This window comes from Conger conger, chromosome 16 (genome assembly GCF_963514075.1).
Source record: "Conger conger chromosome 16, fConCon1.1, whole genome shotgun sequence".
Taxonomy (NCBI): domain Eukaryota; kingdom Metazoa; phylum Chordata; class Actinopteri; order Anguilliformes; family Congridae; genus Conger; species Conger conger.
Window position 1 is genome coordinate 30,525,036 of NC_083775.1, and position 18,599 is coordinate 30,543,634.

The window sequence follows — 18,599 nt, forward strand, 5'->3', positions numbered from 1 at the left end:
CTCAACTTGACTTGGCCTAGCATGAAGGTTTCTATTCTCTCTGGTTACAGGTTTTCAGTTCAGCTCCATTGAAATTGTTACTGCATATTCAACACGATGCTTTTCATATAAATGTTTTTGGTATTGCACTATATTACATTGCATTACATTAATGGCATTTGGCAGACACTCTTACCCAGAGTGACGTACAACAAAGTGCATACACATAACCAGGGATAAGACAAACAAACAAACAACGCAAAAGTATGACCAAACCCCTTAACTAGCCAAACACTGCTTACCTTGCCAAAAATACTGATACACAAAAAAGTAAATCATAGAAAGACAACAATTAAGGTTTACAGGGAGGTAGGGGGGGACAGGGAGAGGTGCTGCTTGAAGATGTGTGACTTTGGTTGGCTCCTTACTTCTGATCTCAGAGAGCCTTGATCAAGTTTTGATGTAAAAAGTAGTCAATTGCTTACAGTAGTATGTTACTTTTTTAATTAAATACAAAAATGTCTCTGTAAAATTAAATCTTTTGGAAAATGAATATTCGGAAATCTCAAATGTGTTCTTTTATACTAACACACACAAATAAATAAACATATATATAATAAAGTCTAAGGTGCCTAAGACTTCTGCACAGTGCTATACATTGTAATAATGTTACTGCATTTGCTACAATATGCTGATGTGGGCTTATGACAGTTTTGTCACGGCCAGGTTTTCTGGCTTCAACAGCAAAGTGTTACCTGTTTTTTATAAATCAATTAACAGAGACTGTTTTGTTCCTGAACAAAACTGATATGTTAGTATCAATATTAAGTAATTTTTTTAGTGCAAAAGTATGTTTTAAACCAAATTATATCCCTTGTGTTTGACAATTTTGGAATTCCCAGTATTTGTTTGCTGAATGCATCACAAGAATATGCTGTCAATCCAGGAGACTTCAGACAAGCATGAATATGACCACATCTAAACTAAACATGGCAACATTTAGTTCTAATATTAAAAAAGAATAAACCACAAACATGATGCCAAATCAAGCATCATCCACATTATTAGGTATAAGATGACAAATATATGATTAGAACATTCTTAAGTGAACATGTAACAATCACTCCTGGGAATTGAAAAAATTGAGTTTGAGAAGATTGACTAAAGATTTTGTCAAAAAACAAAACTCCTCAAAGAGTGACTGCACTGTTTCAGCCTGTTTCTGCCTTCTATGCAATTTTGAAAAAATGTGTACTGATAAATGGTTGGCATTTATATAGCAACTTTATCCAAAGCACTGTACAATTGATGCTTCTCATTGACCCATTCATACACACTCACACACCAACAGCGATTGGCTGCCATGCAAGGCACCGACTAGCTTGTCAAGAGCAATTGGGGGCTAGGTGTCTTGCTCAGGGACACTTCAACAGACCCGGGGTGGGATCGAACCAGCAATCATCCTTCTCCCAGACGACTAATCTTACCGCCTGAGCCAATGTCACCCTGCAGGGGTTGGTAAAGTAGATGCATCTATCTCATTTGCATAAAGTATTCTCTAACCAATCAGGTACTGGCAGTGTTCCATATTGTATTGATCCCTAACAGCTGGCTTTCTGATTTTAACATGCCGTTAAAACTAAACGGACGAATGTGTGAGCGCCAATAATTGACATCTTCATGACACAGCGGTATGCTGACACTACAATTAGGGCAGGGCCAGAGTAGACTTTATAGGGCAGCAGAACATGCGTACCATGTATACCAAAATTACAGCTAAAAATGAAATTACCCTCAGTGTGTCAAAGTGTACCTAAGCAAGACACCTAACTCCCAAATGCTCCTGATGGTTGGTTGGTGCCTTGCGTGGCCTTGCATGTTCCTCCTCACTATGAGCACCTGGTGCTCAAGCTGCGAGTTCACGCCTGTTTTCCGTTCTGGTTCCTCAGTGGTGGAATGACTTGCCTACCACTGTCAGGACAGCAGAATCCCTCCCCCTATTTCAACACAGACTAAAAACACACCTTTTCAAACTATACCTTAGTCCTCCCTCCTCATTCCCCCCTTTCCAATATCCCTCTTGTCTAATCCCCCCAAAAAATGTGCACTTGCGATGACTGTATTTTTGTTTAGAACAGCCCTTCATGTGTATTTTACTAGTTATGGATGTGATGCTTTAACTTGTGAAAGAACCTATGCACTTGTAAATCACTTTGGATTAAAAGCATCTGCCAAATAACTAAAATGCAAAAGTTAAATTATTACCATATGATTGTTTTAAAAGTTCATTCCCTCCTTTGGACCCCAAAATGGTCCTGTGATGAGTTTGCCTCCGAAGGCGACAGGGCTCACAAATGCGAGTTTGGAGAAAACCTAAATTGAAACACAGGTAAAGAAGCTTCCAGTTTGGACTCATCCCAGCTGTGAGACTCTGTCCTGGCCGTGCCTGGTCTGTCATCAGGGCATCCTGATTTACTCCGTTTGTTGGCTCGGGGAATGGCTTTCTAATAAAACAAAAGAAAGAGACGGCGATAAAATGGCGAGACCGTCGCTCATCTGGATGGGTAGGCTTTAGCAACCAGGTATCTTTCAGCAGTGCCTTCTCCCAGAGACTCCAGCTGCGACAGAAATGGGCTTTATTATTAAAGTGATGCAGCAGACAATAATTCATCCCTCCATTGTCCTAAGGTAAGTGCCCGTAAATTGGGTTTCAACCAGGGAACGTTGAAGTGTGATCCTGTAAATCAACGGCACACGTGCATTTTTACCTACATTTGTGTATTACACATCATTCTCAGCTTTCTCTTTCCAGTTCCCCATCTCCACAACTCCTTCTGCACCCCCGGGGTGAATCATGCTCGCTCTCCTATCGGGGAATGACAGTGCCTGCGTGTTGGATGGCATGTTACAGTCAGTATGTCAACAATCTTTGTCAAAAACTGAAGATGTACTTTATAAATATATATATATATATATATATATGTGTGTGTGTGTGTGTGTGTGTGTGTGTGTGTGTGTGTGTGTGTGTGTGTGTGTGCGTGTGTGTGTGTCTGTCTGTGTGAGAGAAAGCGAGAGAGAGAGAGATAGAGAGAGCAAGATTTATAGTCAAAATGTCAAAGATACTGATTAAGGAATACAAAGACATGCAGGTTAGACTACTTTGGGAGACATTAGCAGGGCATTGCCGCAAAAGAGAATGTGTGCTCAGTCAACTTACCACCTATAAATAAAGGTTAATAAAAAAATAAAAAAATAAAAAGAATAAATAAATATAAATAATAAATACATAGAAATGTTCAGAATTCAGCAGCTACACTGGAAAGATTCACATTCGATGTTTCAGTTAAGATGAGGCCAACAGACTCAAAGGTTTAGGCATATTGCCTTCATCAGTTAAATGGCACTAACTGAAATCAGAAATAAATAGCTTCATGGTGTCACCACAGATGTACAAGTAAATTAGAGAGGAAATACCAATCAAAACCTCTATTTTCCAGGTTGGTCACAAATGCTGGCACTATGCATTGTCCTGAATGTAGTTATTGAAATTAGCTACCTTAAAAAATATTAATTGTCTGCACTATTTGCCTTTGTGTGGTTCACATTGCAGTCAGTCAGCATGATATCTACTTTTGTGAGTAACTGATTCATGAATATTAGGTAATCATCATTTGACAGTCATTTCAATGTTCTGGCTCAAAAGGGATGCTACTATTGTACTTCCGCCCCAACATCCTTATGTTCCCTTTCTGAAATGTTCAAATGTTTATGCTGATTTACTTATTGTTTACGCTGTTCTATTCAAAGAAACCATAATTCTGCTTTTGTGATGAATAAATGCAATTGGCACTACTCTCTGTGTTGCAGATTTTATGGGACTCATTGATGGGCATTATAAAAGCAGAAAGAATGATTGTGCAAAAGATTGATAAGAGTGAACATGGTTAGTATTCCCTTTGTAATACATTAACTATTAATGTGATTTGGTCATGTTAATGTCAATAGTGCAATTGAGCATTGCATTTGATTACATTATGAATGCATTATAATTCTGAACTGTATAAATACAAAAAAAATCAGTAACAATAATGTTATGGAGACACATTTGCAAGCGAAACAGAGTATGCATAATATCTGAACGGAACGGGATTCAACACACCTGCCAAGTGTCAGCACTGGTTTGATTTAGGATGTGGAGTGCGTCACTGAAACACTTGCGTGTTTTTTACCTGAAAACTCCTTCTTGGCTGGTATTTATTTATTTATTTATATTGTTTTCCACTTTCCTTGAGGGCCTAGGCCTACAATGGGTGAGGTTGGAGTGCCATCTATCGTTTTGTTGTAGACAGACACACATTCTGTGATTGCTTAGTTGAACGCCTCTGATGATATCTTGTAGTGACATAAGTTATCTCAAGATAATTTTGAAGTTAATTTTGGAAGTGGTCTATGTCATGGGTGCACATCAAGACTGGAATTCTAGCCACACAAGGATGTTGCTAATCTGCAAGGCAAGGTTTCTGTTGCCCAGGGTATTTATGGGATCAGTCAGCCCATGTTCGTTGGCCGATGCTTATTTAAGTGTATATGAAGGTTCGGGGTGATACTTGAAATAAAATATTGCATTCGCTGTTACTAATTAAGTTTAATGCTGACTTCCTTCTTGCAATGAAGTTTAATCATGACAGACCTTCAAGGAAATCTGGTTATTAGATTACAGGCAACAGTGTAGATGGACCAGTTGTGAACTCATTTATCACTGCATTTAATTTTAGGTAACCACAGAACTTCACCTCAACTTGACTTGGCCTTGCATTTCTATTCTTTAGTAATAAGGCATGGACAAGCCCATGGTCTGCATTCTGCTGCACATGAATGGTCTTCCTTCGATTCCACTCTCTGCTAGTTTGGCGATGGTGTGTAAGGAGAAACAGGTGGGCTGAGCTGCATGTTTTGAAGGAGAGTTGTGGGTCTGAATTATGAGGTCTGGAACCAATCTATCCTGTCACCACCCTATTTTATTTGCAGGTAAAATCTCATAAAATGTTTTTAAATTAAATATTCTAGTTGGTGCATCTATGGTTGTTTGAAAACTCTTTGAAAGCATCTTTGCGTTACAGCTTTTTTTTTCTTTTTTTTTCTTACATGTGCCAGAGACTTTTGCAAAGTATTATATATTAGTGTGGAGTATTTTTTGTCAGGCAAAGAGAAGGTAAGACCAGGAGAAAACTTTCAGAGGAAGGATGATACTGGACAGAATATTTATGAAACAAAGAGAGAAGAATGGCAATGTGCTAAGGGAAGGTAGAACATTGCTTATAGATTTCTATCACTATCAGCGATACAAGTAAAACTGCTGAACCATTTGAAGCCACAAGATGGCGGTGTACATTAACAGCAAAGAACTGTGTTTCATATTCCTACTAAAGTGCAGTTAACATGAGGTACATTATCCTCTCACTTTCTGTGTAAGTGGAGTCCAGTTGCTGGCAGTGTCTCTTTCCCAGTTCGGACTGTGCGTATGTTTCTGTGTGTGTGTGTGTGTGTGTGTGTGTGTGTGTGTGTACGTGTGTGTGTATGTGCGTGCAGGCATACTGGTATCTGAGTGTGGAAATAAATGCAATGAGAAATGTGCTCTATGGTATACTGGGCAAATTGGAGATTATCCTGGAGAATCCTGTCCAGAGAAAGAGAATGTGTGAAAGAAAGAGGAGGAAAGAGATATAGCAAGATGTCCGTGTGTGAGACCTTTTATGATCCACATCCCCTTTATTTGGACGTTACATTACATTACATTACAGGCAGTTGGTAGACACTCTTATCCAGACTGATGTACAGTTGATTAGACTAAGCAGGAGACAATCCGCCCCTGGAGCAATGCAGGGTTAAGGGCCTTGCTCAAGGGCCCAACAGCTGCGCAGATCTTATAGCGGCTACACTGGGATTAGAACCACCAACCTTGCGTGTCCCAGTCATTTACCTTAACCACTACGCAACCAGACACCCTATGGATGCCCCAATCAGTTTAAAAAAAAAACACAATTATGCTGAAACACACAGACAATCGATCTTGATTCCAAAACTTAAAATTTTAAGTGGGGCAGAGCGCATGCTTTGCATGTATGAGGTCCTGGGTTCAATCCCCAGCATCTCCAATAATAACCTTGCTTTTCAGTTAAGCCTTTGCCTAAGATTGAAATCTGTCATGATTTCAAAACTTAAATTTTTAAGTGGGGGGCTAGTTCTACGTGTGGGGATGTAGCTCAGTGGTAGTTGTATGCTTTGCATTCATGAGGTCCTAGGTTCAATCCCCGGTATCTCCAATAGTACTGTACTTTTGGAGTTAAGCCTTAGCGTAAGTTTGAAATCTGTAATGATTTCAAAACTTAATATATTAAGTGGGGGACAGTTCCATATGTGGGGGTGTAGCTCAGTGGTAGAGCGCATGCTTTGCATGTATGAGGTCCTGGGTTCAATCCCCCGCATCTCCAGCAATAGCATTGTTTTTGAGTTAAGCCTTTGCCTAAGATTGAAATCGATCATGATTTCAAAACTTGAAATTTTAAGTGGGGGACCTGCTCTTCATATGGGGATGTAGCTCAGTGATAGTGCGCATGCTTTGCATGTATGAGGTCCTGGGTTCAATCCCCCGCATCTCCAGCAATAGCATTGTTTTTGAGTTAAGCCTTTGCCTAAGATTGAAATCGATCATGATTTCAAAACTTGAAATTTTAAGTGGGGGACCTGCTCTTCATATGGGGATGTAGCTCAGTGATAGTGCGCATGCTTTGCATGTGTGAGGTCCTGGTTTCAATCGCCAGCATCTCCAATAGTAATGTTGTTTTTGAGTTAAGCCTTTGCCTAAAATTGAAATCTATCTTAAAAGGTTCTTTCAGTGTGTGGGGATGTAGCTCAGTGGTAGAGGGCGTGGTTTGCATTGCTGAAGTCCTGTCTTCAATTCACTGGCATCTCCAATAGTAACCTAGATATTGAGTTAAGCCTTTGCCTAATGTTGAAATCTATCATGATTTCAAAACTTCAAATTTTTAGTGGTGGGGGGACTTCATGTTTGGGGATGTATTCCAGTGGTAGAGCCCCTGCTTCGCATGTATAAGGTCCTGGGTTCAATCCCCAGCATCTCCAATAATAACCTAGATTTTGAGTTAAGCCTTTACCTAAGATTGTAATCTATCATGATTTCAAAACTTTGTAATTGTAAGTGGTGGAACCATTCTTTGTGTGGCAATGTAGCTCAGTGGTTGAGCACATGCTTAGCATGTGTGAGGTCATTCATTAATATCTTATTTTTTAATCATTACATTATCTGCAGACACTGTTATTCAGCGTGACGTACAGTTGATTAGACTAAGCAGTTGACTATCCTCTATGGCATACTGGGCAAATTGGAGATTATCCTGGAGAATCCTGTCCAGAGAAAGAGAATGTGTGAAAGAAAGAGGAGGAAAGAGATATAGCAAGATGTCCGTGTGTGAGACCTTTTATGATCCACATCCCCTTTATTTGGACGTTACATTACATTACATTACAGGCAGTTGGCAGACACTCTTATCCAGAGTGATGTACAGTTGATTAGACTAAGCAGTTGACTATCCTCCCCTAGAGCAATGCAGGGTTAAGGGCCTTGCTCAAGGACCCAACAGCTGTGCGGATCTTATTGTGGCTACACCAGGATTAGAACCACCGAGCTTTCTTGTCTCAGTCGTTTACGCTACAGGCCACCTGTACAGTGAAAGTTCATAGCATCATTAGCTAACTTGGTGTTAGGAACAGATATTAGCCCTTCACTCACGACCTTGTTTACAAACTGGCCTCGTTTGAATTGATCCGTCTCCAAAAAACTTCCCCCCGCAACCTCCCCAGATACAAAACGACCCATCCAAATAACACAATACATAGAGCTCATAGAGCTAGCAAGTGATCCAATTATAATTCCGGAACGGACAAGCTAATTTAATTTAGCATTGCAATATCAGTTGACTGGTTAAATCTTGGTAGCACACATTAGCTGGCATCTTACTTTTATCTTCCAGTGTGCCAGTTAAGTTGCTGTTGCTACAAACATTATGAACTATTAGCTAACTATGAAGATAGACAAAAGTCCAATGGCTAAAGTAAATACATTTTTAAACATTAAATAAATCAACCCTACCAGGCTACTACTAGCTTTTGAATTGAACACCCACTGTAAACCCAACTACTGATAGCAAATTTACATTATTATTGTTTTGTTCATTCTTTGTCTCCTACCCAGCGGGAAGTATGTGGAGGGCGGGTTGTATGTGGAGGGCGCGATGTGTGTCAGGCGTAGCTGCCAATGGTCGCTGCTCTAGCAAAGGGACTGGGTGGGAATAGAATGTCTATCGGCACAGCCAAGACTGACACAAATGAGAGAACAAAATGACTTTAAATATTGTGCATTTATGCATGTACACAATTTAAAATCTGATGAATTAGTTATTTAGTGGACAGAAAAGGCAATGTTAGATGTTACAAATATTAAATGAAAACAAAAAATATAAATCAAAAAAGTATTATTCTTTTTGACAGATCGTGGGAGGGGCGACACCACTGTCAAACAAATATTGGATTTGTGGCCACGCTGCTGAGCTACATCCCCAGAGGGAACAGAAAATAACCATCACATGTGGTGTCAAATTTAGCTACAACAAAGAAAGTGTAAGAATGCATTGAGAGTCAAGGGATTGTGCAGATAAGCTGCAGTAGAAATGCAGGCGAACCTCACACATGTAAAGCATGCTCTCCCCCACAGACAAGTGTGCTGAGATGGCAACCGTAAGACGGCAGACATTCTTATCCAGAGTGACATACAGTTGATTAGACCAAGCAGGAGAAATTTTAAGTTTTGAAATCACAACTGATTTCAATCTTAGGCAAAGGCTTAACTCAAACACAAGGTTATTATAGAAGATGCTGGGGATTGAACCCAGGACGTCATAAATGCAAAGCATGCGCTCTACCACTGAGCTACACACCCACACATGGGACTTTCCCCCACTAAATATATTAAGTTTTGAAATCATGACAGATTTAGAAAAATACGCTAAGGCTTAACTCAAAAAACTGCAGTACCATTGGAGATGCCAGGTATCGAACCCAGGACCTCATAGAGGCAAAGCATGCGCTCTACCTCTGAGCTACATCCGCACACCCACGCTAGCCCCTCCCCCCCCCCCCACATAAAATTTTAAGTATTGAAATCATGACAGATTTCAATGTTAGGCAAAAGCTTAACTCAAAAGAAAGGTTATTATTGGAGATGCTGGGGATTGAACCCAGGACCTCATACATGCGAAGCATGCGCTCTACCACTGAGCTACATCCCCACACATTGAACAGACCCCCACTTAATATTTTATGTTTTGAAATCATGACAGATTTCAAACTTACGCTAAGGCATAACTCCAAAGTACAGTACTATTGGATTGGACATACCGGGGATTGAACCTAGGACCTCATGAATGCAAAGCATACAACTACCACTGAGCTACATCCCCACACATAGAACTAGCCCCCCACTTAAAAATTTAAGTTTTGAAATGATGATAGATTTCAATCTTAGGCAAAGGCTTAACTCATAAAATAGTTATTGTTGGAGATGCTGGGGATTGAACCCAGGACCGCATACATGCAAAGCAAGCGCTCTGCCACTGAGCTACATCCCCACATAGGGCACTGCCCCCGCAACTAAAAATGTTTAGTATTGAAATAATGATAGATTTCAATCCCAGGCCCAGGCTTAACTCAAGAACAAGGAAATTATTGGAGATGCTGGGGATTGAACCCAGGACCTCATACATGCAAAGCATGCGCTCTACCACTGAGCTACATCCCCACATCCATGGCATGTGCCCCCACTTAATATTTTAAGTTTTGAAATCATGACAGATTTCAATCTTAGGCAAAGGCTTAACTCAAAAACAGCTTTACCATTGGAGATGCTGGGGATTGAAGCCAGGAATTCATACAGTCGAAGCATGCGCTCTACCACTGAGCTACATCCCCATACATGGAAACGAGCCACCGCTAAAAATTAAAAGTTTTGAAATAATGATAGATTTCAACCTGAGGCAAAGGCTTAACTCAAAAACAATGTTACTATTAGAAATGCTGGGAATTGAACACTGGACCTCATACGTGCAAAGCATGCGCTCCAAAACTGAGCTACATCCCCACACATGGAACCGGCCCACCACTTAATATTTTAAGTTTTGAAATGATGATAGGTTTCAATCTTAGGCAAAAGCTTAACTCATAAAACAGTTATCGTTGGAGATGGAACCCAGGACCTCATACATGCAAAGCATGCGCTGTACCACTGAGCTTCATCCCCACATAGTGAACTAGCCCGGCAATTAAAAATGTTTAGTTTCGAAATCATGATAGATTTCAATCGCAGGCGAAGGCTAAACTCAAGAACAAGGAAATTATTGGAGATGCTGGGGATTGAACCCAGGACCTCATACATGCAAAGCATGCGCTCTACCACTGAGCTACAACCCTACACATGGAAATGTCCCCCACTTAATATTTTAAGTTTTGAAATCATGACAGATTTCAAACTTACGCTAAGGCATAACTCCAAAAGTACAGTACTATTGGATTGGACATACCGGGGATTGAACCTAGGACCTCATGAATGCAAAGCATACAACTACCACTGAGCTACCTCCCCACGCATAGAACTAGGCCCCCACTTAAAAATTTAAGTTTTGAAATCATGATAGATTTCAATCTTAGGCAAAGGCTAAACTCATAAAATCGTTATTGTTGGAGATGCTGGGGATTGAACCCAGGACCTCATACATGCAAAGCATGCGCTCTACCACTGAGCTACATCCCCACATAGGGAACTGGCCCCCCAATTAAAAATTTTTAGTTTTGAAATCATGATAGATTCCAATCCACGGCCCAGGCTTAACACACGAACAAGAAAATTATTGGAGATGCCGGGGATTGAACCCAGGACCTCATACATGCAAAGCATGCGCTCTACCACTGAGCTACAACCCCACACATGGAGTTGTCCCCCACTTAAAAATTTAAGTTTTGAAATCATGATAGATTTCAATCTTAGGCAAAGGCTAAACTCATAAAATTGTTATTGTTGGAGATGCTGGGGATTGAACCCAGGACTTCATACATGCATAGAATGCGCTCTACCACTGAGGTATATCCCCACCTAGGGAACTGACCCCCCAATTAAAAATGTTTAGTTTTGAAATCATGATAGATTTCAATGCTAGGTCAAGGCTTAACTCACGAACAAGAAAATTATTGGAGATGCTGGGGATTGAACCCAGGACGTCATACATGCAAAGCATGCGCTCTACCACTGAGCTACATCCCCACATCAATGGTATGCCCCCCCACTTAAAATTTTAAGTTTTGAAATCATGACAGATTTCAATCTTAGGCAAAGGCTTAACTCATAAAATAGTTATTGTTGGAAATGCTGGGGATTGAACCCAGGACCTCATACATGCAAAGCATGCGCTGTACCACTGAGCTACATCCCCACATAGGGAACTAGCCCGGCAATTAAAAATGTTTAGTTTCGAAATCATGATAGATTTCAATCCCAGGCCAAGGCTTAACTCAAGAACAAGGAAATTATTGGAAATGCTGGGGATTGAACCCAGGACTTCATACATGCAAAGCATGCGCTCTACCACTGAGCTACAACCCCACACATGGAGTTGTCCCCCACTTAAAAATTTAAGTTTTGAAATCATGATAGATTTCAATCTTAGGCAAAGGCTAAACTCATAAAATTGTTATTGTTGGAGATGCTGGGGATTGAACCCAGGACTTCATACATGCATAGCATGCGCTCTACCACTGAGCTATATCCCCACCTAGGGAACTGACCCCCCAATTAAAAATGTTTAGTTTTGAAATCATGATAGATTTCAATGCTAGGTCAAGGCTTAACTCACGAACAAGAAAATTATTGGAGATGCTGGGGATTGAACCCAGGACCTCATACATGCAAAGCATGCGCTCTACCACTGAGCTACATCCCCACATCCATGGTATGCCGCCCCCACTTAAAATTTTAAGTTTTGAAATCATGACAGATTTCAATCTTAGGCAAAGGCTTAACTCATAAAAGAGTTATTGTTGGAGATGCTGGGGATCGAACCCAGGACCTCATACATGCGAAGCATGCGCTCTACCACTGCGCTATATCCCCACATAGGGAACTGACCCCCCAATTAAAAAAGTTTAGTTTTGAAATCATGATAGATTTCAATCCCAGGCCAAGGCTTAACTCAAGAACAAGGAAATTATTGGAGAAGCTGGGGATTGAACCCAGGACCTCATACATGCGAAGCATGCGCTCTACCACTGAGCTACAACCCCACACAAGGAAATGTCCCCCACTTAATATTTTAAGTTTTGAAATCATGACAGACTTCAAACTTACGCTAAGGCATAACTCCAAAAGTACAGTACTATAGGATTGGACATACCGGGGATTGAACCTAGGACCTCATGAATGCAAAGCATACAACTACCACTGAGCTACCTCCCCACGCGTAGAACTAGACCCCCACTTAAAAATTTAAGTTTTGAAATCATGATAGATTTCAATCTTAGGCAAAGGCTAAACTCATAAAATCGTTTTTGTTGGAGATGCTGGGGATTGAACCCAGGACCTCATACATGCAAAGCATGCGCTCTACCACTGAGCTACATCCCCACATAGGGAACTGGCCCCCCAATTAAAAAATTTTAGTTTTGAAATGATGATAGATTTCAATCCGCGGCCCAGGCTTAACTCACGAACAAGAAAATTATTGGAAAAGCTGGGAATTGAACCCAGGACCTCATACATGCGAAGCATGCGCTCTACCACCGAGCTACAATCCCACACACGGCAATGTCCCCCACTTAATATTTTAAGTTTTGAAATAATGATCGATTTCAACCTGAGGCAAAGGCTTAACTCCAAAAGTACGGAACTATTGGATTGGACATACCGGGGATTGAACCTAGGACCTCATGAACGCAAAGCATACAACTACCACTGAGCTACCTCCCCGCACATAGAACTATCCCCGCACTTAAAAATTTAAGTTTTGAAATCATGACAGATTTCAAACTTACGCTAAGGCATAACTCCAATAGTACAGTACTATTGGATTGGACATACCGGGGATTGAACCTAGAACCTCATGAATGCAAAGCATGCGCTCTACCACTGAGCTACATCCCCACATCCATGGTATGCCCCCGCACTTAAAAATTTAAGTTTTGAAATCATGACAGATTTCAATCTTAGGCAAAGGCTTAACTCAAAAAACTGCAGTACCATTGGAGATGCCAGGTATTGAACCCAGGACCTCATGAATGCAAAGCATGCGCTCTACCACTGAGCTACATCCCCACATAGGGAACTAGCCCGGCAATTAAAAATGTTTAGTTTCGAAATCATGATAGATTTCAATCCCAGGCCAAGGCTTAACTCTAGAACAAGGAAATTATTGGAGATGCTGGGGATTGAACCCAGGACCTCATACATGGAAAGCATGCCCTCCACCACTGAGCTACATCCCCACATAGGGAACTGACCCCGCAATTAAAAATGTTTAGTTTTGAAATCATGATAGATTTCAATCCCAGGCCAAGGCTTAACTCAAGAACAAGGAAATTATTGGAGAAGCAGGGGATTGAACCCAGGACCTCATACATGCGAAGCATGCGCTCTACCACTGAGCTACATCCCCACATCCATGGTATGCCCCCGCACTTAAAAATTTAAGTTTTGAAATCATGACAGATTTCAATCTTAGGCAAAGGCTTAACTCAAAAAACTGCAGTACCATTGGAGATGCCAGGTATTGAACCCAGGACCTCATGAATGCAAAGCATGCGCTCTACCACTGAGCTACATCTCCACATAGGGAACTAGCCCGGCAATTAAAAATGTTTAGTTTCGAAATCATGATAGATTTCAATCCCAGGTCAAGGCTTAACTCTAGAACAAGGAAATTATTGGAGATGCTGGGGATCGAACCCAGGACCTCATACATGCAAAGCATGCGCTCTACCACTGAGCTACATCCCCACATAGGGAACTGGCCCCCCAATTAAAATTTTTTAGTTTTGAAATCATGATAGATTTCAATCCTAGGTCCAGGCTTAACTCAAGAACAAGGAAATTATTGGAGATGCTGGGGATTGAACCCAGGACCTCATACATGCAAAGCATGCGCTCTACCACTGAGCTACATCCCCACATAGGCACTGGCCCCCCAATTAAAAATGTTTAGTTTTGAAATCATGATAGATTTCAATCCCAGGCCAAGGCTTAACTCAAGAACAAGGAAATTATTGGAGATGCTGGGGATTGAACCCAGGACCACATACATGCAAAGCATGCGCTCTACCACTGAGCTACATCCCCACATCCATGGTATGCCCCCCCCCCACTTAAAATTTTAAGTTTTGAAATCATGACAGATTTCAATCTTAGGCAAAGGCTTAACTCAAAAAACTGCAGTACTATTGGAGATGCCAGGTATTGAACCCAGGACCTCATACATGCAAAGCATGCGCTGTACCACTGGGCTACATCCCCACATAGGGAACTAGCCCGGCAATTAAAAATGTTTAGTTTCGAAATCATGATAGATTTCAATCCCAGGCCAAGGCTTAACTCAAGAACAAGGAAATTATTGGAGATGCTGGGGATTGAACCCAGGACCTCATACATGCAAAGCATGCGCTCTACCACTGAGCTACAACCCCACACATGGAGTTGTCCCCCACTTACAAATTTAAGTTTTGAAATCATGATAGATTTCAATCTTAGGCAAAGGCTAAACTCATAAAATTGTTATTGTTGGAGATGCTGGGGATTGAACCCAGGACCTCATACATGCAAAGCAAGCGCTCTACCACTGAGCTATATCCCCACCTAGGGAATTGACCCCCCAATTAAAAATGTTTAGTTTTGAAATCATGATAGATTTCAATCCTAGGTCCAGGCTTAACTCACGAACAAGAAAATTATTGGAGATGCTGGGGATTGAACCCAGGACTTCATACATGCAAAGCATGCGCTCTACCACTGAGCTACATCCCCACATCCATGGTATGCCGCCCCCACTTAAAATTTTAAGTTTTGAAATCATGACAGATTTCAATCTTAGGCAAAGGCTTAACTCATAAAAGAGTTATTGTTGGAGATGCTGGGGATCGAACCCAGGACCTCATACATGCGAAGCATGCGCTCTACCACTGAGCTATATCCCCACATAGGGAACTGACCCCCCAATTAAAAAAGTTTAGTTTTGAAATCATGATAGATTTCAATCCCAGGCCAAGGCTTAACTCAAGAACAAGGAAATTATTGGAGAAGCTGGGGATTGAACCCAGGACCTCATACATGCGAAGCATGCGCTCTGCCACTGAGCTACAACCCCACAAAAGGAAATGTCCCCCAATTAATATTTTAAGTTTTGAAATCATGACAGACTTCAAACTTACGCTAAGGCATAACTCCAAAAGTACAGTACTATTGGATTGGACATACCGGGGATTGAACCTAGGACCTCATGAATGCAAAGCATACAACTACCACTGAGCTACCTCCCCACGCATAGAACTAGACCCCCACTTAAAAATTTAAGTTTTGAAATCATGATAGATTTCAATCTTAGGCAAAGGCTAAACTCATAAAATCGCTTTTGTTGGAGATGCTGGGGATTGAACCCAGGACCTCATACATGCAAAGCATGCGCTCTACCACTGAGCTACATCCCCACATAGGGAACTGGCCCCCCAATTAAAAAATTTTAGTTTTGAAATCATGATAGATTTCAATCCCCGGCCCAGGCTTAACTCACGAACAAGAAAATTATTGGAAAAGTTGGGGATTGAACCCAGGACCTCATACATGCGAAGCATGCGCTCTACCATCCGAGCTACAATCCCACACACGGCAATGTCCCCCACTTAATATTTTAAGTTTTGAAATAATGATCGATTTCAACCTGAGGCAAAGGCTTAACTCCAAAAGTACAGAACTATTGGATTGGACATACCGGGGATTGAACCTAGGACCTCATGAATGCAAAGCATACAACTACCACTGAGCTACCTCCCCGCACATAGAACTATCCCCGCACTTAAAAATTTAAGTTTTGAAATCATGACAGATTTCAAACTTACGCTAAGGCATAACTCCAATAGTACAGTACTATTGGATTGGACATTCCGGGGATTGAACCTAGAACCTCATGAATGCAAAGCATGCGCTCTACCACTGAGCTACATCCCCACATAGAGAACTAGCCCGACAATTAAAAATGTTTAGTTTCGAAATCATGATAGATTTCAATCCCAGGCCAATGCATATCTCTAGAACAAGGAAATTATTGGAGATGCTGGGGATTGAACCCAGGACTTCATACATGCGAAGCATGCGCTCTACCAATGAGCTACAACCCCACACGTGGAAATGTCCCCCACTTAATATTTTAAGTTTTGAAATCATGACAGATTTCAAACTTACGCTAAGGCATATCTCCAAAAGTACAGTACTATTGGATTGAACATACCGGGGATTGAACCTAGGACCTCATGAATGCAAAGCATACAACTACCACTGAGCTACCTCCCCACGCATAGAACCAGACCCCCACTTAAAAAAATTTAGTTTTGAAATCATGATAGATTTCAATCTTAGGCAAAGGCTAAACTCATAAAATCGTTATTGTTGGAGATGCTGGGGATTGAACCCAGGACCTCATACATGCAAAGCATGCGCTCTACCACTGAGCTACATCCCCACATCCATGGTATGCCCCCCCACTTAAAATTTTAAGTTTTGAAATCATGACAGATTTCAATCTTAGGCAAAGGCTTAACTCATAAAATAGTAATTGTTGGAGATGCTGGGGATTGAACCCAGGACCTCATACATGCAAAGGATGCGCTCTACCACTGAGCTACATCCCCACATCCATGATACGCCCCCCCCACTTAAAATTTTAAGTTTTGAAATCATGATAGATTTGAATCTTAGGCAAAGGCTAAACTCATAAAATTGTTATTGTTGGAGATGCTGGGGATTGAACCCAGGACCTCATACATGCAAAGCATGCGCTGTACCACTGAGCTACATCCCCACATCCATGGTATGCCCCCCCACTTAAAATTTTAAGTTTTGAAATCATGACAGTTTTCAATCTTAGGCAAAGGCTAAACTCATAAAATTGTTATTGTTGGAGATGCTGGGGATTGAACCCAGGACCTCATACATGCAAAGCATGCGCTCTACCACTGAGCTACATCCCCACATAGGGAACTGGCCCCCCAATTAAAAATTTTTAGTTTTGAAATCATGATAGATTTCAATCGCCGGCCCAGGCTTAACTCACGAACAAGAAAATTATTGGAAAAGCTGGGGATTGAACCCAGGACCTCATACATGCAAAGCATGCGCTCTACCACTGAGCTACATCCCCACATCCATGGAATACGGCCCCCACTTAAAATTTTAAGTTTTGAAATCATGACAGATTTCAATCTTAGGCAAAGGCTTAACTCATAAAAGAGTTATTGTTGGAGATGCTGGGGATCGAACCCAGGACCTCATACATGCGAAGAATGCGCTCTACCACTGAGCTATATCCCCACATAGGGAACTGACCCCCCAATTAAAAATGTTTAGTTTTGAAATCATGATAGATTTCAATCCCAGGCCAAGGCTTAACCCAAGAACAAGGAAATTATTGGAGAAGCAGGGGATTGAACCCAGGACCTCATACATGCGAAGCATGCGCTCTACCACTGAGCTACAACCCCACACAAGGAAATGTCCCCCACTTAATATTTTAAGTTTTGAAATCATGACAGACTTCAAACTTACGCTAAGGCATAACTCAAAAAGTACATTACTATTGGATTGGACATACCGGGGATTGAACCTAGGACCTCATGAATGCAAAGCATACAACTACCACTGAGCTACCTCCCCACGCATAGAACTAGACCCCCACTTAAAAATTTAAGTTTTGAAATCATGATAGATTTCAATCTTAGGCAAAGGCTAAACTCATAAAAACGTTATTGTTGGAAATGCTGGGGATTGAAGCCAGGACCTCATACATGCAAAGCATGCGCTCTACCACTGAGCTACATCCCCACATCCATGGTATGCCCCCCCCACTTAAAATTTTAAGTTTTGAAATCATGACAGATTTCAATCTTAGGCAAAGGCTTAACTCAAAAAACTGCAGTACTATTGGAGATGCCAGGTATTGAACCCAGGACCTCATACATGCAAAGCATGCGCTGTACCACTGGGCTACATCCCCACATAGGGAACTAGCCCGGCAATTAAAAATGTTTAGTTTCGAAATCATGATAGATTTCAATCCCAGGCCAAGGCTTAACTCAAGAACAAGGAAATTATTGGAGATGCTGGGGATTGAACCCAGGACCTCATACATGCAAAGCATGCGCTCTACCACTGAGCTACAACCCCACACATGGAGTTGTCCCCCACTTAAAAATTTAAGTTTTGAAATCATGATAGATTTCAATCTTAGGCAAAGGCTAAACTC

The 18,599-nt window shown here is 41.2% G+C and overlaps 38 non-coding genes across 38 annotated transcripts; 1 reads left to right on the plus strand and 37 right to left on the minus strand.

The window, feature by feature from the left end:
* The first annotated feature begins 6,398 nt into the window (after nt 1-6,398).
* Nucleotides 6,399-6,470, plus strand: trnaa-ugc (transfer RNA alanine (anticodon UGC)). The gene has a single exon. It is a non-coding gene; the product is annotated as a tRNA-Ala (tRNA).
* A 2,802-nt stretch (nt 6,471-9,272) lies between these two features.
* Nucleotides 9,273-9,344, minus strand: trnaa-cgc (transfer RNA alanine (anticodon CGC)). The gene has a single exon. It is a non-coding gene; the product is annotated as a tRNA-Ala (tRNA).
* A 267-nt stretch (nt 9,345-9,611) lies between these two features.
* Nucleotides 9,612-9,683, minus strand: trnaa-ugc (transfer RNA alanine (anticodon UGC)). The gene has a single exon. It is a non-coding gene; the product is annotated as a tRNA-Ala (tRNA).
* A 98-nt stretch (nt 9,684-9,781) lies between these two features.
* trnaa-ugc (transfer RNA alanine (anticodon UGC)) lies at nt 9,782-9,853 on the minus strand. The gene has a single exon. It is a non-coding gene; the product is annotated as a tRNA-Ala (tRNA).
* Nucleotides 9,854-10,449: 596 nt separating this feature from the next.
* On the minus strand, nt 10,450-10,521 carry trnaa-ugc (transfer RNA alanine (anticodon UGC)). Its single transcript has one exon. It is a non-coding gene; the product is annotated as a tRNA-Ala (tRNA).
* Nucleotides 10,522-10,789: 268 nt separating this feature from the next.
* On the minus strand, nt 10,790-10,861 carry trnaa-ugc (transfer RNA alanine (anticodon UGC)). Its single transcript has one exon. It is a non-coding gene; the product is annotated as a tRNA-Ala (tRNA).
* Nucleotides 10,862-10,959: 98 nt separating this feature from the next.
* Nucleotides 10,960-11,031, minus strand: trnaa-ugc (transfer RNA alanine (anticodon UGC)). The gene has a single exon. It is a non-coding gene; the product is annotated as a tRNA-Ala (tRNA).
* Nucleotides 11,032-11,296: 265 nt separating this feature from the next.
* Nucleotides 11,297-11,368, minus strand: trnaa-ugc (transfer RNA alanine (anticodon UGC)). Its single transcript has one exon. It is a non-coding gene; the product is annotated as a tRNA-Ala (tRNA).
* A 97-nt stretch (nt 11,369-11,465) lies between these two features.
* trnaa-ugc (transfer RNA alanine (anticodon UGC)) lies at nt 11,466-11,537 on the minus strand. Its single transcript has one exon. It is a non-coding gene; the product is annotated as a tRNA-Ala (tRNA).
* Nucleotides 11,538-11,635: 98 nt separating this feature from the next.
* trnaa-ugc (transfer RNA alanine (anticodon UGC)) lies at nt 11,636-11,707 on the minus strand. The gene has a single exon. It is a non-coding gene; the product is annotated as a tRNA-Ala (tRNA).
* Nucleotides 11,708-11,802: 95 nt separating this feature from the next.
* trnaa-ugc (transfer RNA alanine (anticodon UGC)) lies at nt 11,803-11,874 on the minus strand. Its single transcript has one exon. It is a non-coding gene; the product is annotated as a tRNA-Ala (tRNA).
* Nucleotides 11,875-11,972: 98 nt separating this feature from the next.
* trnaa-ugc (transfer RNA alanine (anticodon UGC)) lies at nt 11,973-12,044 on the minus strand. The gene has a single exon. It is a non-coding gene; the product is annotated as a tRNA-Ala (tRNA).
* A 98-nt stretch (nt 12,045-12,142) lies between these two features.
* On the minus strand, nt 12,143-12,214 carry trnaa-cgc (transfer RNA alanine (anticodon CGC)). Its single transcript has one exon. It is a non-coding gene; the product is annotated as a tRNA-Ala (tRNA).
* Nucleotides 12,215-12,312: 98 nt separating this feature from the next.
* On the minus strand, nt 12,313-12,384 carry trnaa-cgc (transfer RNA alanine (anticodon CGC)). The gene has a single exon. It is a non-coding gene; the product is annotated as a tRNA-Ala (tRNA).
* Nucleotides 12,385-12,652: 268 nt separating this feature from the next.
* Nucleotides 12,653-12,724, minus strand: trnaa-ugc (transfer RNA alanine (anticodon UGC)). Its single transcript has one exon. It is a non-coding gene; the product is annotated as a tRNA-Ala (tRNA).
* A 98-nt stretch (nt 12,725-12,822) lies between these two features.
* On the minus strand, nt 12,823-12,894 carry trnaa-cgc (transfer RNA alanine (anticodon CGC)). Its single transcript has one exon. It is a non-coding gene; the product is annotated as a tRNA-Ala (tRNA).
* Nucleotides 12,895-13,339: 445 nt separating this feature from the next.
* On the minus strand, nt 13,340-13,411 carry trnaa-ugc (transfer RNA alanine (anticodon UGC)). Its single transcript has one exon. It is a non-coding gene; the product is annotated as a tRNA-Ala (tRNA).
* Nucleotides 13,412-13,679: 268 nt separating this feature from the next.
* trnaa-cgc (transfer RNA alanine (anticodon CGC)) lies at nt 13,680-13,751 on the minus strand. The gene has a single exon. It is a non-coding gene; the product is annotated as a tRNA-Ala (tRNA).
* Nucleotides 13,752-13,850: 99 nt separating this feature from the next.
* Nucleotides 13,851-13,922, minus strand: trnaa-ugc (transfer RNA alanine (anticodon UGC)). The gene has a single exon. It is a non-coding gene; the product is annotated as a tRNA-Ala (tRNA).
* A 98-nt stretch (nt 13,923-14,020) lies between these two features.
* Nucleotides 14,021-14,092, minus strand: trnaa-ugc (transfer RNA alanine (anticodon UGC)). The gene has a single exon. It is a non-coding gene; the product is annotated as a tRNA-Ala (tRNA).
* A 98-nt stretch (nt 14,093-14,190) lies between these two features.
* Nucleotides 14,191-14,262, minus strand: trnaa-ugc (transfer RNA alanine (anticodon UGC)). Its single transcript has one exon. It is a non-coding gene; the product is annotated as a tRNA-Ala (tRNA).
* A 97-nt stretch (nt 14,263-14,359) lies between these two features.
* Nucleotides 14,360-14,431, minus strand: trnaa-ugc (transfer RNA alanine (anticodon UGC)). Its single transcript has one exon. It is a non-coding gene; the product is annotated as a tRNA-Ala (tRNA).
* Nucleotides 14,432-14,703: 272 nt separating this feature from the next.
* On the minus strand, nt 14,704-14,775 carry trnaa-ugc (transfer RNA alanine (anticodon UGC)). The gene has a single exon. It is a non-coding gene; the product is annotated as a tRNA-Ala (tRNA).
* Nucleotides 14,776-14,870: 95 nt separating this feature from the next.
* trnaa-ugc (transfer RNA alanine (anticodon UGC)) lies at nt 14,871-14,942 on the minus strand. Its single transcript has one exon. It is a non-coding gene; the product is annotated as a tRNA-Ala (tRNA).
* A 98-nt stretch (nt 14,943-15,040) lies between these two features.
* trnaa-ugc (transfer RNA alanine (anticodon UGC)) lies at nt 15,041-15,112 on the minus strand. The gene has a single exon. It is a non-coding gene; the product is annotated as a tRNA-Ala (tRNA).
* Nucleotides 15,113-15,210: 98 nt separating this feature from the next.
* On the minus strand, nt 15,211-15,282 carry trnaa-cgc (transfer RNA alanine (anticodon CGC)). Its single transcript has one exon. It is a non-coding gene; the product is annotated as a tRNA-Ala (tRNA).
* A 98-nt stretch (nt 15,283-15,380) lies between these two features.
* Nucleotides 15,381-15,452, minus strand: trnaa-cgc (transfer RNA alanine (anticodon CGC)). The gene has a single exon. It is a non-coding gene; the product is annotated as a tRNA-Ala (tRNA).
* Nucleotides 15,453-15,720: 268 nt separating this feature from the next.
* Nucleotides 15,721-15,792, minus strand: trnaa-ugc (transfer RNA alanine (anticodon UGC)). The gene has a single exon. It is a non-coding gene; the product is annotated as a tRNA-Ala (tRNA).
* Nucleotides 15,793-16,407: 615 nt separating this feature from the next.
* Nucleotides 16,408-16,479, minus strand: trnaa-cgc (transfer RNA alanine (anticodon CGC)). The gene has a single exon. It is a non-coding gene; the product is annotated as a tRNA-Ala (tRNA).
* A 269-nt stretch (nt 16,480-16,748) lies between these two features.
* On the minus strand, nt 16,749-16,820 carry trnaa-ugc (transfer RNA alanine (anticodon UGC)). Its single transcript has one exon. It is a non-coding gene; the product is annotated as a tRNA-Ala (tRNA).
* A 97-nt stretch (nt 16,821-16,917) lies between these two features.
* Nucleotides 16,918-16,989, minus strand: trnaa-ugc (transfer RNA alanine (anticodon UGC)). Its single transcript has one exon. It is a non-coding gene; the product is annotated as a tRNA-Ala (tRNA).
* A 98-nt stretch (nt 16,990-17,087) lies between these two features.
* On the minus strand, nt 17,088-17,159 carry trnaa-ugc (transfer RNA alanine (anticodon UGC)). The gene has a single exon. It is a non-coding gene; the product is annotated as a tRNA-Ala (tRNA).
* Nucleotides 17,160-17,256: 97 nt separating this feature from the next.
* On the minus strand, nt 17,257-17,328 carry trnaa-ugc (transfer RNA alanine (anticodon UGC)). Its single transcript has one exon. It is a non-coding gene; the product is annotated as a tRNA-Ala (tRNA).
* A 98-nt stretch (nt 17,329-17,426) lies between these two features.
* trnaa-ugc (transfer RNA alanine (anticodon UGC)) lies at nt 17,427-17,498 on the minus strand. The gene has a single exon. It is a non-coding gene; the product is annotated as a tRNA-Ala (tRNA).
* A 98-nt stretch (nt 17,499-17,596) lies between these two features.
* trnaa-cgc (transfer RNA alanine (anticodon CGC)) lies at nt 17,597-17,668 on the minus strand. Its single transcript has one exon. It is a non-coding gene; the product is annotated as a tRNA-Ala (tRNA).
* A 98-nt stretch (nt 17,669-17,766) lies between these two features.
* On the minus strand, nt 17,767-17,838 carry trnaa-cgc (transfer RNA alanine (anticodon CGC)). The gene has a single exon. It is a non-coding gene; the product is annotated as a tRNA-Ala (tRNA).
* A 268-nt stretch (nt 17,839-18,106) lies between these two features.
* trnaa-ugc (transfer RNA alanine (anticodon UGC)) lies at nt 18,107-18,178 on the minus strand. The gene has a single exon. It is a non-coding gene; the product is annotated as a tRNA-Ala (tRNA).
* A 270-nt stretch (nt 18,179-18,448) lies between these two features.
* On the minus strand, nt 18,449-18,520 carry trnaa-ugc (transfer RNA alanine (anticodon UGC)). The gene has a single exon. It is a non-coding gene; the product is annotated as a tRNA-Ala (tRNA).
* Between the last annotated feature and the right edge of the window lie 79 nt (nt 18,521-18,599).